We start from the raw sequence: 19770 nt of genomic DNA on the forward strand, positions 1-19770 counted from the left end.
TTCCCTTAATAAAGTTTTTTAAGCAATCCGTAATAGATTTCACAAGGAGTTCAGATCTGCCAGCGCTCTCATTAACAGCCCAATTTGAAGTACTACTTTAGGCATGATAATCTGCAAAATGTTATTGGGGCTGTTTAATATTAAAAGACCAGTAGCTGAGGGGACAGGAAGCTCAATTATTCAAAAATCCAGTTAAATTGATATTTAGAGTAATTTAGCAAACAAAATTGCATTCTGTTCTTATTTCAAAGTACAGGCTTATATTCATTTCTCAAATATGTAATTCGTTGAAAATGTCAACGTTTCTAAGTGATTCTGCATGAGAAGAAAAATTCTCCTCAGCTTATTGAAACACAAATGTTTTACAAATGACACCTTGCTCTCAGTGTTTGCTGGGTTGACTATACTTTAGGAAAAAAAAAGCCTCTGCCCCACCTAACGGTCATAGAAAAGGTCTTTAGAGAATTCTTCACATGTAATTGTCTTTTACAATTTAAGTGCATCAGTTATTTAATTAGGTTCATTAGAAGAAATTTAGAACACCAATTTGTGAGGATAAACTCCATTTGCTAGAGAGAAGGCAGCATGCAAGTAGCCTTGGAGCTGAGGAGCAGCTTTGATTTTTTGGCCCAAGCTGCTAGTTCACAGCTTTCTGATCAACCTTGAGCTGCTCTGTAAGCTCATTTCTTCTTTCTGGAAAATTTCATGTTCCTGGTGTCTGGGCTTACTTGGCTTTCCTTGAAGTAAGAATCAATGAGACGTTTGGGGATTTTCACAACACTGATAACAATTTTGGTGGAGGTGGCAATGACAGATTTCTGGTATATTCTGTGGAGAGAAACGTGACTGAGGCCCAGAGGCCCAGTCACAAGTTGCAAGCCACCCCTCACCTGCTTTAGAAAACCCACCCTCTTACCTCTCTGGTGACCAATGAAGATGATCAAAATGGACTCCCAGGTAATGCTATTTTGCAGTTTTCTTTCCAGCCTGACATTTTTCCATGGCTCACCAGCTTTTACGGTACATCTTCAGTAGGATAATGTCTAGGCATTATGCAAAGTTTAACCACTGAGATACCACCATTCTTGTCATCACTAACTGGTTTTCTGACAGTCACAGGAAACTTCCCAGGTTTTTCTTTTCAACTCAGGATTTAGCTGCTGAGTACTTCCTCATGTGGCCTTTCTAGGCTATGCCACAGATAAAGAACATCTGCCCATTCCCCCCGACAGGGTTTCAGCTGCAATGGGATTTCCCTTCTTGGGCTTTTTGGCTTTGATGTTACCCTTTTTAACCTTGCCACAGGCATCAATCTTCTTAGGTTCAGGGATTTTTTATTTTTGTTTTGTTTTGTTTTGTTTTGTTTTGTTTTGTTTTGTTTTGTTTTGCTTTAGGATCCAGCTGGTAACTTTCACCTGCGATCTTGTAAGATGGGAAGGACAATACTTTCTTACTGGCTCCTCCATCCGGGATTTTCCTCTAGACCCAGACCTGTTTACAAATGGATTTACTCAGTCAGAAATATTAGCAAACTAAGAAATGAGATAATCATCAAAAAGAATGAGATAGTTATCTGATATGCAGTTGTACTATATGTGTGAATGTGTGTGTGTGTGTGTGTGTGTGTGTGTGTGATCAGATACCAAAAATATCTGGATGCTTTTACAGGAAATTACTAACATTAGGTTAATAATGGGTATGAAGGATATAAGAGGTTAGTCAGAAAGAGAATGAGGCTTTTATTTTCAGTTGTTTCTCCTGTGTACTGTTTACATTTTTTTTTACCTTGAGCATGCAATACTTTCTAATAAAAACAAAATGTTTTCAAAATGGCATTATTCAGTTTCCTTAAACTTTACCATATTTTACATTCAGTAAAAATATTCAAACATAAATTGATAAAAATTTAAACTTATCAAAATCAAAATATGCAAGCACATTTTTTTTAATTATTGGCTACAATGAAAGGAAACCCAGATTGTGGTTATTAAACTATTGGCACTAGTAGTGGTTTCAACAAAAAATAAACAGAAAGGGACGTCCCAGACTTGCTAGTGGTCATCCTCAGTTGTGTGTATTAATGGAACTTTAGTCAATATTCATTATTACACATTTTAGACATTAGTCATCACTTTTGTATACTTTTCTCATTAGATTTGACAATACACTCAATTCTTAGTGTGTCACTAGGTTATTAAAACAATTTTGAATCAAGCATAAAGATTTGAAATTTCAGAATTGAAATTAACATTGATATATTTTTGCTCATTTTTATTAGTTTCCAATTATATAACTAACTCCTGAATCTATTTGTTTTAGAATTCTGATAATTTATCCAAAATGATTTTAAATTCTCCAAAGACCATTAGGTCAGAGGTAGGTCAAAGTTACTAACATACCATTTTTGAAATCATTTCCCTTCCTGTTTTCATTGGTTGACCTCATTGTTACATCCCCAATGATTAGCTAATCCTGCATAAGACAGGGACGTAAATGAGATAAATTAACATCCTGGGCTCCTGAGTACAATTCAATAAATGACAATTTTCCCTGCCCTATAGAGAGAATCTAATTTTTTGGAAGAATTACTTATTTTATTTATAGAAAGCAGTGTGCTCCCCACCGCATCATGAAAGGCAATAGTTACAGAAACTGTTTTTCACCATGATATATTTGTTTGTTTTATCAGCTATTGGTCCTGGGCTATTATTGTAGCTATTATTTTTAAACACTAGCTTATATGATATCTCTTTATGCCAAGCAGGACCCAGACTTCAAATAATATTTTATGCACAGTTCACTCCCAGTTGTTAAATTGATGGTATTCACTATGACCAACTCTGCAATATCGTTTTCTTTTAAATTTTATTGCTTAAAGCTAATTTTATTTTTTGTCTCCAATATTAAGGGAGTCAGAATTATTCCTTTTCAGGTTAGTGAGACATTAGGAAGAATTGAGGCTTTGTTTTCTGTATCTAAGATGATCCTTTTTCTAAAGCTGGAGAAGAATGCTTTAGGATCATTTAGGATAATCCATCATCTGATTTTTCTTTTGGAACTACTTACTTCAGGCATTATTTTTTTACATAAATAAGAACATTACCCAAATTTTCTAGGAACGACCTGATTTCATATGAGCTTATTCTTTTTTATTTAGGACATTCTTAAGGGTATGATTAAATATGTATTGACTTTACAACAGTTGTTATATAAATAAATTTACAAAGAAGAACAAATTTTTTTACTAATGTGTCCCAAAATTTGGTTCAGAAAATATAATCCATATTTTCTTCCTCTCTGGCAGGGAGGCAATCTGAAATATGTTCACAATAAAGTAATTTTGTAGATTCAATGACATAATATCCTTCCTTTTTACAGTGAGGTTAATGAAAGGAAAGATTGAGATTGCCCAGGCAACCACCTGGAGTTTCTTGGCCTGGTGAGGATCACAATCTGTTCTGGTCCTGGCAGAGGTTTGATATACTAGTTGGCATTTGACTTCGCTACTTAAATATCAATAGAAAAATTCTGGGTGCCATATATGGCTGGTACTTCAAGGATTGAGACAGTGAATCCAGGAGTTCCCCTGCAGATTGCTGCCCAGGAACCCTGGCCAGGGGAGTAGTTATATTATTCAAACTAGGAGTGTTGTGGAGAATAAAGGGGGATGGGCAATTGCTGAAGTAATTAAAATTTTGTAGTTATAAATATTGAAACATAAAAAAGTATTATATACCATAAAATAAGTATCTGTGATTGATAACATACAGTAAGTAAAAACACCAGCAAAGCAAGGATATTCATTCACTTAAAGCCCTGTGTCAGGACTGCTTGGCCTCCCATGAGTGAGTCTGTACTTTCCCAGGTTTTCTGCTGACCCTCTTGATTGATGGTTTTCTACAGCAAAAGGGCTTGTGGTGGTTTGAAGCTGTGCGTGTCCCATAAAAAGATGTTCTTAAATCTATTTCATTCCTATGGATGTAAACCCATTGTAAGTAAGACCTTTTGATGAGACTACTTCAGTTAAGGTGTGACCCACCTCATTCAGAATGGGTAGAGATCTTCTTATGGAAGTCCTTTATAAATGGAATGAATACAGAGAGAGAATACAAAGGCCACGGAAGCAAGAAGCTGAAAGCAACGAAATCTGGAAAAGAAAGAAGAGGATTCACAACTCTATGTGCCTTGCCATGTAACAGAGGAGCCAAGGTCATTGGCAGCTGGTCTTTGGGAAGAAAGCATCACCTTAATGGTGATTTGGACATTTTCTTGGTCTCAAACTGTAAGCTAATAAATTCCCGTTATTTAGGCCAATCCATCTCATGGTATCGCCTTTAAGCACCCTAGGAAACTACAACAGGGCTATGGGAGCCAAAGTTCTCTAGATTTTTAGAGGACAAAGTAACCATAGCTGCTATGTGGTCACAGTCTCTACATCATAGAATTGGGGTTAAATTAAATGGGATTCTGTATGGAAAATACCAGTTATCTTCCTTCCACTTATTTTTTTCAATACTCATCACACACTCATGCAAAATCCACACAATACTCACTTCTTATTATCCTTGTTTATAGTTAGTCTTTCACACATTTGTATGGCTCACTAGATTCAAAGCTCCTTGAGTACAGCCCCCATTTCACAACTTTTTATATATGAACCCAGCATGCATCATAGAAAATAAAGGTTTGTTAATTAAATGTTTTGAACTCTTCTCAAGGATGACTGTGTTTTTTTTGCCCATTCTGCTTAAAAAAGAAGTAACATATGTAGAGAAGTGTAATTCCCTGAGCTTTTTGAGCTTGTTGGCAGTAACTGTTGAAGGCATGTGACTTCCTTTGTCCAGATTAACAGCGCCACCTTCTTATCTATAATTTGGTTTCTTCAGTAGATTTCCTCCCCAAAAATGTGATTCCCTGGGGAGAAGAACAGACCAGGGGTTTAAGCCATTAATATGTTTATAACTAGGCATTCCGTTCAACCCATGTGCACTCGATCTTGTGGGGCCTGCCTGTGGACCAGTCCATTCAGGCCTCTGACTCTGTCACACTGAGAGTCAGAGCCCCAGGCAAGAAGAGCAGCCTCTTTCCGTCAGATCTCTTAACTAAGCCCACCTGGCCATTCTGACGCTGTGTGTTTATACCCTTTCACCAGCTGAAATAATAATGTAATGATGTGACAGTATCATTCGCTGATGCCCAATATTATCTTCATTCTCAGTTTTTCACCTGAAATTGTTATAATATTGTAAAAAAAACACATTGGTGCTTAGCACTCTGTAAAATGTAAAGTATTCCTGTTTCTACTTAAGCAAGGAAAATAGGGCTCAGAAAGATTAAAAGATTTGCTCATGTTTAGTAAGAGGCAGAACCACCATTTTTTTTTACTCCTAATCTAGTGCATTTTCCATGATGTCACCTGCCTTCATATACTTTTTGTGAAAAGATGTTTTTAATCCCTTCAAAGAGAAATTTAAGTTGAAAATATGGTAGTATCCCAGAAATACTTCTTTTATGAAATGTAATAAAAATTTGATAAGAATTCAATGGGTGGCAAATCCATCACATTTGCTTTACATAATTAGTGCCTTTTTTTGTTAAAAGGCATGACCTAGATCCCAGATTTATCGGATATTTTTTCATGCATGTTCCAAATTGGAATTCATTCTATTTAAAAAATTTCTGGGTTGCTTTGAATTGTTTCTAGGCTATGGCTGATATTTGCAGACACTCTGAATCTGGAATCATTGAAAGGTTATATTAATGAGCCCTTCTCAAGCTGTTCATCAGTGAAAATATCATAAATGCATATGGATTTTAGTCTCTTTGTAGCAAAGTGTGTCATCATACTCAGCTTCCCAGGAGACCACCCATGCCCTTTCTTAGAAGTACAGTTCAGTGTTATATATTTTTTTCTTCAAATAGATATATTGGTAAGGTTGGCCAGTAGAAGAGTTAAGGAAGCCATTGGATCTAGAACAGTAGATAAGAAGAGCAAAAATATTAATCAAAGACAAGCATGAAATAGTAGATTTTTATTATTATTATTATTTTCTTCGAGATAAAAATGCAATGCTCCCTTAGAAACTGTGTATAGGGGAATCTTGAATTAATGCACTGGGAGGAATATTTTCTTTTGTCCTTCGTTTCCTTTCTCTCCTTTCCTTCAATTTTTTTTCTTTTCCTTTATATTTTCATCACCATAAATCAGAATATACTTTGTTAGATCTCTTTTTATTTAAAAAATGCTTTCCAATTACAAAAAGAATATATGTTTCTTATAGATTACCTAAGAAAGCAGAGATTTTTTGGAAGGGATGGTATCAAGAGTTTCCATATTAAATTTCTTTATCCTTTCCAAAGATATAGTAGTGGCAGATAAAATATATTTTTAATTGAGTATGAATAGCCAAAATAAAAAAGGTAAACTTCCTATATATCAAAAAAAAAAAAAAAGGGATAGAATCACAGGTTTATAAGTCAGTGAGAGCCTTCAAGTCTCTTTTCTGTTTATAAATCATATTCATAAACCTATTTATAAATAAAAGTATTTATAAATCTATACTTATCCATCTATCTGTGTATATGACACCATGATCTGTCTAGTGTTTTACATCATGTTTCTATCTCTTGCTAATTTTTAACTTAATTTTTACTTAATATTTTCCCACATCCATGAATTATCTGTCAGGGCTCAAATAGGGTGATAATAGAGGAAAACTAGATTTGAAATTAGTGAAATATTGCATTTAGGGTAAATGCTGTATTTCTAGAGTAAAAAGATTATGAGTGTCTTTATAGGCTTTATTTGCTCTCGGCTTTCCAGCCTTCATAAAGTTACATGTGAGTTTCATAGGGTTGATGTAACAATCACACAGTGCTAAGCCTCAGAGGGTGTGTTAGGTGAGTTGATGAGGGTAGGTGGGAAGGAAAGAAAGTGAGACTACACTAATCAAAATCATAAGTCCCTGTCTTCAAAGGAGCAGAGGAGACAAGCATGAGAGAATGAACCAAGGAGGCAGATGAGGTTCTGTGACTGAGTCAGGGTTCACATCCCAGGGCCTCCTTGTGAAGGCAGCCTTGCCCACCCACCGCAGAGTGCTGCCCAGCCTGCAAGCACCATGGAGAACCGACTGAGCAAGGTGACACAACAAAAAGGGAGACAAGTGAAAATACAAAAGAGCATGCAGTGAATGGACACAGAGAGCAAACAACAAGCAAACTGCAACGGGGGTTGATAAATAAATAAGTAAATAAATACAGAGACACAGAAGAATGCACAGTGAATGGACACAGAGAGCAGACAGCAAGCAAGCTGCAGGGGAGAGGATTAAAAAAAAAAGTCTGTCCCAGTAATCTTTTTAGTGAGAGTTTCCCTGGTTATAAGAAGGCAGCAGACTAGATAAGAGTCAATAAGTGTCTTTAAACTTTTATCCAGAAATTAAAATATGCATCTGTTTTATGGACATTTTGCTTACAGAAAAAGAGTGATTTTTTTTTTAACCTAACAAAGTTAAACTTAGAGATATGCATATCCAAAGAAAATATATTCTTCACATCTTTAGTGAGAAACTGAAAAAAGAATAACTTATCATATAGATACTATATTAGTTTGTTCTTGTTACCTAACGTTTAAATCATTTTAGATTTAGATTTTTTTCCCCTTCATTGTCTTATGTGTGATTAAGAACATATCCCCAAGTAAAGTTTCTTTTTCTAATTGACATAGGGCAAACATCACCTTTCTTGAATATTACTTGTTGTTTAGAGATTTTTATGTTTCAAGTTTAAAACAAATTATTTCATTGGTGGATGTAATGAACACTCTGCTAACAGTAGTGTGTATTTGTGAGTTGGTGAGGGTAGGTGGGAAGGGGATAGAGTGAGACTGAAATAGGAAAAGAAATAGCATTTGCCATGTTCTATTTGGACTGTACATGCCTTCATTGGCATTTCCCTAGGTTCATATGGTACTAAGAACTTCTGCAAATCCCAGTGAGAGGACATTTATTTAGCAGCTAACAAGAAGCAGATGTTTTCTGTGGGAGATCAATCATTATTTTCTATATTTCTTATGCAATAACTTTATTTTCAACATGTGTCATGTCCTTCTGCGGGAATGTTCAGAGGCCTGTCATATAACAGAACTGGACACAGCTTGAGGTTTGAAACAGCCAACCTTCAGCGGAAAAAAAAGGAATTCAAGATTTTCTTCTTTAGTGATTTTGCTATTAGAATAATAATGGGTTTTACAAAGACAAGTAGAGTGTAGATGGAACTCTACTTGTTAGAAAATTTTGTGTGGGAGATAGTTTTAAAGTAGAACTCGGGAATGTTTAAGAAATATCTCTTTGTTACTTCACCCTCTTTTGTTGTTTCTATGTTCTCTTCAGGATACCTTCACCTTTGTCAACTTCTTTAGGGCCCCAGTGGTATCCACCTTATCAAAAGCAGAATCAGGGAAGGGTATGATATCACTGATTAATTCCTAATATTACTGGAAATAAACTTTCCCAGAGAATTGCTTTTAATTGTTATCAGTTTTCCTGAAGTAGGAGAGAAAAAATTTAGAAGAATCCTCCTGAAATTGAAATCCTCAATAATAATGAAATGATAAAAACAAATAACAGCTAACATTTATTGACTTCTTACTATATACCAGATTCTATGTTATCAGGTACTTGAATCCTCAGAACAACCCTATGGGTTAGGAAATATTACTAAGCCCCATTTTACAGATGATCATAGCTTATAGAAATTAAACCCATCTTCCCAAAGACACATAACCAAGTGACTAAACAGAGAAATGAAGGTAAGTATTAAATTGTTCTCTGCCTATGGGCAAGGCGAAGCTGTAGACACATACCAGTGGGTCTTTTTTTTCCCCTAAAGATTTATTTATTTATTTATTTATTTATTTATTTATTTCCCCTTACCCACCCCCCACCCCGGTTGTCTGTTCTCTGTGTCTCTTTGCTGCTGCTTCTTTGTCCGCTTCTGTTGTTGTCAGCGGCACGGGAATCTGTGTTTCTTTTTGTTGTGTCATCTTGTTGTGTCATTTCTCCATGTGGGCGGCACCATTCCTGGGCAGGCTACACTTTCTTGCTGGCTGGCTCTCCTTACAGGGCACACTCCTTGTGCGTGGGGTTCCCCTACGCAGGGGACACCCCTGCATGGCAGGGCACTCCTTGCACGCATCAGCACTGTGCATGGGCTAGCTCCACATGGGTCAGGGAGGCCCGGGATTTGAACCGCAGACCTCCCATGTGGTAGACAGACGCCCTAACCACTGGGCCAAGTCCGCTGCCACCAGTGGGTCTTAAAATGTCTTTACTGGGCCAGCAGCCTCAGTGGCTGCAGGTATTTCTACTGTTACCTGAAATATGAGTCCCTAAAAAAACCTCACAGACTTCAAAATCATGACATTTTAAAAATAATAAGGTCACAATAACTCAAAACATGTTGTGACAGATATAATATACCCCAGGGGAAAACAAACAACAAACATGTTCTTAATCTTAATCCAATTCCCCTATGAACACAGTGTAGATAGGACCCTCTGAGGATGTTATTTTTAGGTAAGGTGTGGCCCACCTAAATCAGGGTGGGTCTTAACCCTATGACTGGAGGCCTTATAAAGAAAAAGTCACAGTGAAGAGCCAGGGTAGGAAGTTAGTGGGAACCCAGGAGAGAAAGGCTAAGACATTGCCATGTGACAGGAAAGCCAAGGAAACCAAGGACTGCCAACGAGCCAAATGCTACTGACCCCTGGGAGAAGCAAGCCTTTTAGCCTTAGAAAATGTGAGCCAATAAATTCCTGTTGCTAAGCCAACCCATTGCGTGGCATTTGTCATAGAAGCTAGAAACTAAGACACGTGCAACTTTATAACCAAAGCATGACCTAAAACAACCATACAAGTAAAAATACTATTATAATCTAAATGGTCAATTAAGTTTTAATAAAGAAATTCCACAGTAAATATAGGACTCTATCTTTAAAAAAGAGGGGAGCAGCTTAATAAAAGGGGAGCAATCAAGGATTGAGCCTTCTGAGTCATGAAGACAACAGGATCAAAGTACACAAAATCCATGGGATGTGTGTGCTTCCAAGAGCAACCATGTGGCCAACCTGAGTCAAGAATATGGAAGGAGTAAGCATTGTGGATAGTACTGTAGTCCTCATTTGCTGTGTTCAGTTGTGTAGTGTACATTTATGTCTGGTTCTTTGTGGGGCAAAGCACTAACATGCTGGGGAAAATTCAAGTCTAAACCAGTGCATAAAATTGACCTAATTCCCTTATTTACCGAAATCTTATCAGCTAATTCTCATTGCAGGAACTCTGATAACAAAAGTTACCTGGCTGCATTTGAAAGTGTTGGAGAGCATGATACAAAAGAAGACTAGTTTTATTAATATTGCTTTGTCTAGATATATAAAGACAGCCCCAATACAATCGAAACAGTTGATGTAAACACGTCCTCTATGAATCTTTCATGAAATTTTGACAACATACAAGTGGCAGTGTGCTGAGTGAGTTAAGGAATATTAGACAAACTATTTGTAGTCTTTGAATTTTATTATTACTGGTGGAGATGTGTCTTTAGATAAAGCAAACAGATAACGTACTTCAGTTTACAAAAAATCTACAGCAATGCCAAGACAATCTTGATGTCTCTGGGAATTAATCATTTAGAACAATGAGGCCCTCTAAAGATATGTTTAGGCACAAAATAATTTTACTTTGATGGAAGTCTTTCTAAATTAAAATTTGAGGAAGCGTAGTAGTATATTTCAATAGTATTGCATTTCTTCTTGCCATGGCACCAGGAATTTGGAAATTATCTGTTCTCCCCATCTACGAGGAGGCATTCCCTTCCCAGGATTTGGGGGCCACTTGACACATTAAGTGGCAGCTATGCTGCAGATTTTGAAAGCCTAGATAACCTACAAGTAATTTCACAATACTCTTGAGTGTGGAGAGCATTCATGAACATATAAAAGTGGAAAGAGGCAGAAACAGCCTGAGGAGGAAGGGGAGGGGCAGGTTTTATGGGGACTTGGGGGGAGACAGACATGTTGGTGAGTCTCATGAGAACTGGGCTGTGACCAGGGAAGTGTTAGACATAGGAACGTTGGCCTGTGGATGTGAAGGCTCCCAGACTTGGCCAAAGGGCCCTAGCCCGTTAGCTTGGCACAAAGGTGGCAGAGATGCTGCCTGCCAAGGGCCTTTGAGAACGCTGTCCGTGAATGCCTGCTGTGGAGTAAAGAATACTTTGGAATATTAAGCAATGGTTTCAAAAATAGAGTTACAGTATGACAAATGTTTATGAAACACTAATCAGTGGGAAAGAAGCAGAAAACAGATTTATAAAGCATGATATGATCTCTATATTTTTTAAAATGCAGGAGATAAAATTTCAGCTGCAAACAGGATTAAATGGGCTTGGGAAACACTGTAACTAGGTCTTTGTCAGGTTGAGGTACGTAAGATGATTGGCTTTTTTCTTCCTTCCTTTCTTTCTTTCTTTCTGAAAGTAAAAATAAGGGAGACGATTTCCTGTAAGGATGTTTTTAAGAAAGAGGCAAGGAAATGGGAGGATAGCTTAGTGCCCACACACTGCCTAGTAGATACACACACACACACACACACACACACAGATTAAAAATAAATAAAGCAGAAATAAAGTAGATATGGATATGGAGACAGAGATATGGAGGCTGAAGTAGAAATTCATGAAGATAGAAATACAGATAGAGATCCAGATAGGTGACAACTAGAAAGAAATACACCAAAAAGTTAACATACTCTCTGAATAGTGGCTCTGTGGGATATTAATTTCCTTTTTAGAAATTCTTTCCTGTAATATCCATCTTTTCAACCATGGTAAATATTACCTTTATAACCATAAAAATATTTTAAATGTTTATGCATGAGGAAGCTTGAATAAGCACAGAGTGAAGACCTATTTTCCTTAGGTTAAGAAGATAGTATAAGCTCCAGTTTTTAAACTTTTGATTTCTCCTTTATTTGGGAATGCACTGTATTGCAAGCTCATTTGCTTCTCCCTTTCTATATTTACAAATGTATTTAAGAACTCTTGCTGAATAACTCCATTTCTTTTCCCGCATTTATTGAAAACAGACAAACGTTTAAGGACTTGAACTTTGTGAGTTTGGTAACTCACAAAGAAGAAATAAACAAAAGGTTTTAATATTCAAGTTGCTCAGAATTAAAGAAGAACTTTCAAAGAGTGATAAGAGAAAGATCCAGCATATTACTTATGAAATGATATTTTCCTAATATGTGATTTAAATTGAAAAGCTATGCATTAAATTTCTGTGAAAATATTCATGAGAATATTAGAATACATTTTGATGTAAGAATATTTAAAGGTAATCTAAAGTATTTTCTGGGCTCAAAATATATTTCTGGGGAAGCAGGTGTGGCTCAGGCGACTGGGCTCCCACCTACCACATGGGAGGTTGCTAGTTCTTATCCCAGTGCCTCCTAAATAAGACAGCAAGTTGGTGCGACAGGCAGGCATGGCAGGCTGACACAACAAGATGATGCAACAAGAGACATAAGAAGAAAAACCTAATGAGAGATACAGCAAAGCAGGGAGCAGAGGTTCCTAGTGCCTCCTAAAGAAGACAGTGAGATGATGTGATGGACAGGCGTGGAGAGCTGACACAACAAGAGACACGGGGAGGAAAAACAGAATGAGAGACAAAACAAAAGCAGGGAGCAGAGGTGGCTCAAGCACTTAGGCACCTCCCTCCCACATCAGAGGTCTCAGGTTTGGCTCCCAGTGCCTCCTAAAAGAAACAAGGAAGATAAACAGACACAGCAAGTGAAAAACTTCAAGGGGGTAGGAGAAATAAATAAATATATAAAATAAATCTTAAAATATATATATATATATTTCTGGACAATTAAATATATTAAGCCCTATTTCTGGATTTTTGATGAAAGAAAAAACTTTAAATATACTTTCAAAAATATATCTTAAAAGAAATCTTTAATATCATTGTTTTGTAATTGATATACTTGTACCAAATGTTATTACATGGATTTCAGTAATTTTTTTGAAAGAAAGAATCTTAATGTATTATATTCAGGGTAGATCAGAATTGTAATTGAACTTTTCTATTAAAATTGGTTATTTTTAGGAAGCAATTATCAGTCATTCATAGTAAATAAAATTAACAGTGATTCTAACAAAGAAGAATAAAGATCGTTTCTCTTTGGAAGGTAAATTATTAAATAGGTGAAATTGAGGAACACCATCTTCTCCACGTGTGACTTTCCAATCAGTTAAAAGATTTACATATTCAGCTAAAAATGCATCCACAGTTTAAAATTCTTTTGGATTTTTCTCTTCAAGAATACGCTTTTCTTAGGGAAGTCAATAATTATATTTTAAGTTTCTTCCCCATGAGAGGTCAGTATTAATATTTTGTGTGTTCCACTTTTTTAATAAATATTCATTGTTGATTCAGTTGACCAAAAATTTATCTGCCATGATACTTTTCAAAGGTCACTGTTTCTTAACTATGTATATTAAAGTGCTCTTTTATACATGTTGTATTATGTTCACTCTTGATTAAGAATTTACTACTCTTTTGCTGTGTGATATCTTCTTCAGTTACAATACCTACAGGGCTTTTTCCAGGTTCCTGAATGAAGGTATCCATCTTAATGGCCTTACCAATAGGTTCTAAATATAGGTAATTTTACTTGTTTTAAATAAACATCTAGTTCTTACCACACTTTTTCTTTATTGCAAATAGTTTTTACTTTCACCTTGAGAGCTCACTCACAGGAGTTCAATAGTTTCTCCAAAGAGACTGCTTCTTAAAAATTAATAATATGTTGTTTCACATAAATATGTTACCAATAAAATTATTTCCAACATTAGCATTGTATTAGTCAGCCAAAAGGGTGCTGATGCAAAGTACCAGAAATCTGTTGGCTTTTATAAAGGGTATCTATTTGGGGTAAAAGCTTACAGTTACAAGGCCCTAAAGAATCCAACTCAAAGTTACTTCCTCACCAAACTCTATTGCCACATGTTGAATCAAGATGGCAGGTGATATCTGCGAGGGTTCAGCCGCCTCTTCCTCTTCCTCTTCCTCTTAAGGCTCTGTGGACCTAGCTTCCTCCAATCTCAGCTTATAGGTGAGAGGACTTGTTTCATTCCAGATTCAGCTACTCTGTTCTCTTTACAAGGTTAGCTGTAGACAGTCAGGCTCATCTCTTTTCCCAGGGCCTCTGCCTCATCTATGGAACTGTCTCTCTTCCTGTGTTCTTCTCTATCTACTTCCATGTTCTTGATTGACCGTCTCATTATATAGTCCACCAAGGGGCCAGTGACTCAACCCTGCATGCCATGATGACATGGTCGAATCAAAACCCTACTCTTGATTTAATAAAGTAAAAGTGAAACCTCTGAATTAATATAATCAAAGTGGTCAAATGCCCAGAGGAACAGACCAGTTTACAAACATATCTCTTTTTGGAATCTATAAATAATATCAAACTGCCACAAGCATTTAACTATATCTTTCTGAATTTTATTCTCTTTCAAATTTGATTTTGTATCCTGGTTCTTTTATAAATATTTGGTGCAGGTTATGTATCCAGGAAGCAGACTCTGAGATGGAGATTAACATGTAAGAATTTTGTTAGGGCAGAAGGAGAAATCAGTGTGATGCAGTCACAAAAAGGCTTCAGTCGATCTCATGGGAAGTTCTAAACCTGAGATGGCTCTTCAGATTTGTCCCAGTTAAGGTAAGGGGCATCAGATTTGGGCTGCCCCAGGAAGGGGATATACACATGGATAAAGAGCCTATATTCAGCAGACGCAGTTCCCAAAGAGGGCTGACAGCTCAGGGCTGTATATTGGTAGCACTCCTGGCACCTGGTATAGAAGTCCTTCATTCCTGAAGAGGGATCTGAGTGGCATACTGTAGCATCCACTATATCAGTCTACCATGAGCAGAGTGAGCAGAGTTGGACCTGTTCAGGGAGTCTAAATTGCTTTGAGCCGAGGCACACTCACTGCTCTGGTGACAAAAATCTTACAGCAGGTGTTGCTTTCTTTTCGTACATCTTTGCTTCCCTGACATTTTCTTTTCTTTTCGTATTTAGAAACCAACCATTGATGTGCTTTGTTTTCTGAGCTTTTGTGTATTACAAATCATCACAAAGAATACAGATAGATACACAGATAGAATGGCTGACAACAGGACTGGTATATTGTTTTCTATGTGTAGTTATTCTGAAATTATTTGTCAGATCCTTATATAGTTCTCTTGTGACCTTGTTTAATTTGACTGGGCATTTTTAATTAGAGCCTTCAAAATTTCTGAATGTGCCATATGGTTTGCATAGAAGATTTAGAATAGAAGAAAGGATAATTATTGTCTGTGGAGTAACTAAAAGAATGTTCAGCTAGCCAATGTGATTCATTCTGATTTACATGTAAAAGAAAAACTGAAGCAACAGCTATCAGTTTTGAGTTACATTTAATAATTCTTCCTTGGCCTTTTTATTTTCTGTAGAATTTGTGGGTAAAACCTTTTTGAAAGTAGTAGAGTCAACCTCCCAACCACTTTTATGTTTTAGATGAGCACTTGTAACTTAATCTATCATGTGTTGTAGCAGTTACTTGGGAATATATTAAGACATAAAAAGAGCAGTTATTCTCTGATTAGAACAAAATTTTGAAAAATATTTTGTGTGGTAAATTTTGAGACTTTTGCCTTATGTTTAGATTTTGAAAAGTGGTCAATAGGTCTTTATAGTTCATCCTAAGTTACTGAAGACATTACGAAAACCCTCGAGAGGGAATAGTTGTAACTGTGACATTATGTGTAAATTATATAATATATTCACTGTATGATCAATAAAGATTAGCAGCTGAGTGCCATTTGGTGATTTCATTTACCAGTTTTGGAGACATAATATAAGTGATTTAAAAAAAAGATAGAAGTGGTTCATTATCATTATAAAATATATGAATGATGCAGAGAAAGTAAAATTCTTTCTTTAGTAACCCTTTTGACCCTTTGTTCCTACCTTTCCCTTTACGTTTATTTAACCACTGGTATCAGTTCTATATAAACTCTTTGTAGTCTTCTAAGCATTTACAAAAATACATACATCCCAGCATGAGTGTGTATGCATACATTCATATATTCTAAATATTTACATAAATGTCTATGCATATGTGTTGATATATGTGTGGTATGATATATATATACACACACGGGCATATCATACTATATATGTTGTTCAAGAACTTCTCTCTTTCTTAACATTACGGCATAGACATAATTTCAGGGCAGCACATTTAAATAGAATTTACTATTTAAAAACTGTCAAATAGTATTCCATAGGGTAGATTTACCATTTTTATTTGAGCATTCTAAAACACGTAAATAAGTGTTCTTTGAGGTAAAACTTACTAGATTTATTGCAGCTCATTTATTTTATTAAATAGGGGGATAATTTAGTGTTAGTTTATTTCCTCCGAGACCAAAGTGATATATTGTCCCCATTTTTGATGGTTAGATTTTGAAAAAGTTTAAATATGATATTCTTATTTAAATACTAAGATTAGGACATTAATTGTAAGATAAATATTCCATTATACTTCAAAAGGACTTTTCTATTCTCTTCCACATGTTCCTTTCCTCTGAGGTAACCTCTTCTGTGCTTTTCTCTTTTCTGACAATGCCAGCTCCTCCACAACTTTATATAATAAGAAATAGCAAATGCCAGGTTCTTCATAAATAAATTTAATCCCATAAATTAAAGTCTACCTCTAAATAAACTTTATATTTTGTGTTAAAATTCCCATTTTTAGACATGCATTATTAAAGCCTGACCTACGACAGCACATTCTTCCGATTTCTAATCAATGTCCATTCAACCAGAGCAATAACTGCTTCATAAGCTAAATTAGAGTGCCTACTTATAGCTGATAATTCTTGGTACGGCCTCTTGAGCATCAAGTGCGAATTTTAAGAGAACCCGTCCCTAGACAAATTCAGTGTTATCAGCCTCAATCCAGACAGCTTTTGCTTTCCTTTGAATGTTACTAGCCTGTTCTTTTCCACCGCTTTCATTTGTGCTGCCTTTGTGAATCCACAAAATTGCATTCAGAACACTGGTGGAAGCAAGAGCACAGGGGCCAGAATGCAGGTTTTCTTGACTAAAGCACTTCAGCCCCTACAAATTTCTCTTCCTTGTTCAATTCTCCATGAGAACCTCATCTATGCCTTGTATGCCTGCAGTCAGAAACTCTTAAATGATAAACCTGTAAAATGTATTTTCCTTATACTGTCACATCACATGCTAGCAGATTCTCCCCTTTTAAAAAAATAAGATCTGCTCTCTAAAATGAGTGAGTTAAATCTAGGTCCATTCGGTGGCATTCATTGGAATATTTCTGACACTGATCAACTCTATTTTTGACACCACTGACTCTTTTGAATTAAAGATTTGTGTCTTGATAAGTGAATAGAGTTATTAGATCTCTATTATGTTATGCAATTTATCTGTTACTATGTGAGTACTTTTGTTTATATTTACATTGAATTTTTTTCTTCATTAAAATTAATAAATCTCACTGGGGCATCTATTATGTCCAAAACATGTATGACGTACCTCATCTCCTATAACTTCGAACCACCTAAAAATGATTGGAGATAGCATAGTATGAAGGAAAAAGAACTTTAACTTTCCCTCAGAAACTGGGGTTTTGAATCTTGGCTCTTCATATAGAAGCTGTTTGTCCTTGGTCAAATTACTTAACCTAAATCAGCTTCGGTTTCCATATACATTTAAATGGGGTTGATATTATATTTTCCACCTCACAGGAAATAACAAATGCCAAATTGCTTTATAATTAAGGCAAGTATTAATTATAAAAATTAAATATACATTTCCTATCCCGTAATCTATATTATAGTGAAGGCAAATACAAAAGAATTTACAAATAACTTTAATACAAGGTAGATTGTGTGTAAGAGATGGACAGAAAAAAATGCTGTAGGAGTTTTGCCCAGGAATGAAATAATTTCCCGTTGGAGGAATGAAGGAGGTCTTTGTGGAAGAGGAGGAATTCAGCTGGGACCTGAAGGATGGTAGATTTCTGCTTGTGGAAAATGGAGAGATCGCCCCTGGTAAAGAGATTGGAATGAACAAAGGTTCGCTGCAGCTAGGGAAAAGCCTCTGTAATAATGAGTGACACACTTTGCTTAAAGCATTGAGTATATAAAGCAAAGTAGTGAGAGGTTATTCTAGAAAGGAGGATCATAGAGAAAAGTTGATCTGGATGTTGGAGTTTGCTGTCCATCCTATAGGAATTAAGGACACACTAAAAAATTTGGAGCACCAACAACCAATAATTTTTAGACAGCAGGTCATTAAACTCTCTTAGGTAAGGAATCTTTTTTTTTAATGGAATTTCATATAGTTCTACCAATATACCTATTTACATGCTTGTACTGAACATTTCACATCACATCTCAGTCTGAGTATCTGAATTTGAGTTACCTCACTGATTCAGAGATTCCTGGAGGACTTTTCCTTAAATTAGATTATAACAAACCTCTCAATCCAAGTGGAGAATTCCAGACTCTACCTTCACAAACATACATTACTTGTAGGTCCATAAAATGGAATATTCCAGCTTCACTTCCATTTAGTGAGTGTCGGGGTAGAGAAGAGAAAATGCCAAGGACCAAGAATGAGATAGTGAGAGAAGTGAGAGAGAATCATTAAAAGTGCCAAGTAACAAGGCCAAGGATGGATAGAAAACAGCGTAGAGGTGTCAATAGTATTGATATCTACAGAAAGGTAAAAAATACCAGGACTATGAAACGTTGTTAGTTTGGCCATTAGGAATTCTCCAGTAACCTTTGATCAAGGAAGCTTTCTTTTCCTACCTCTGTGGAATTCAACATGAAATCAACATGAGCTGAATGGAAGATAAGAGTTCCTTCTGTAAGGCTGTGTGTGGTGTCTTTGGAGGTAAAGTAGAATAAGTGGATGGTAGGGTTACATTATGATGTTTGTGGGCCCTAGGTACTTCTGCCTTACTGAACCCCTTCCTCCATCAAAAACATTAAAATATATTTTAAAGCTGCATTGGGGTACAGATGGATATATTAATGTTATATGTTAAAATAATTTCATAAATCTAAAAGCTTTTTTTTTCCTTCTGAGTGTAATATATTAAAACGTTATCATGGACCCCTAAACATATTGTGGGTCCCAGGCATTGTGCTTAATGGATAAATCACCCTGGCAGAGGGTGGCACAATAGATATGAGATGATATCTGGGGGCAAGATTCTGGAGAGCGAGTGAGGATAGGATGATACCCTGGCTGGGTGCAGAGAGGTAAGGGAAGTTTTGAGGAACTAGAAAAATTGAGATGAGGGTCTAGAACCTCAAGGAGAGAAAAGGGAAGGGTCTCAAGTAAAGGCACATAAACAAAAGAGTGCTTGGGTCAGATTGGATATAGCCCTGGTCTTCAGGTGTTGAAATAAAAAAAAAAAATGAAACGGTTCAATATGTGGTTTAGAGATTAAGGTCAATCATGGGTCACATGACTATTTAATTTTCAAGTTTAATTTTAATTGTTTGTTTTTTAGGTATACCATATATTGACAAAAAATTAATGCCTAGGAAATATATTCTGGGAAAAGAAATAGCCTTTTAGATTATTCTAAATTTTCAGAGGGAAATGTCCCTAAATT

The 19770-nt window shown here is 36.0% G+C and overlaps 1 protein-coding gene and 1 pseudogene across 1 annotated transcript in view; one reads left to right on the forward strand and one right to left on the reverse strand.

Moving 5' to 3' along the window:
* LOC101413984 (EGF-like and EMI domain-containing protein 1) overlaps positions 1-19770 on the forward strand; it is a 571143-nt gene that overhangs the window by 440201 nt on the left and 111172 nt on the right. The window lies entirely within an intron of this gene.
* Positions 535-1331, reverse strand: LOC111765420 (large ribosomal subunit protein eL6 pseudogene; annotated as a pseudogene).

Source organism: Dasypus novemcinctus, chromosome 4, assembly GCF_030445035.2.
Source record: "Dasypus novemcinctus isolate mDasNov1 chromosome 4, mDasNov1.1.hap2, whole genome shotgun sequence".
NCBI classification, from domain to species: domain Eukaryota; kingdom Metazoa; phylum Chordata; class Mammalia; order Cingulata; family Dasypodidae; genus Dasypus; species Dasypus novemcinctus.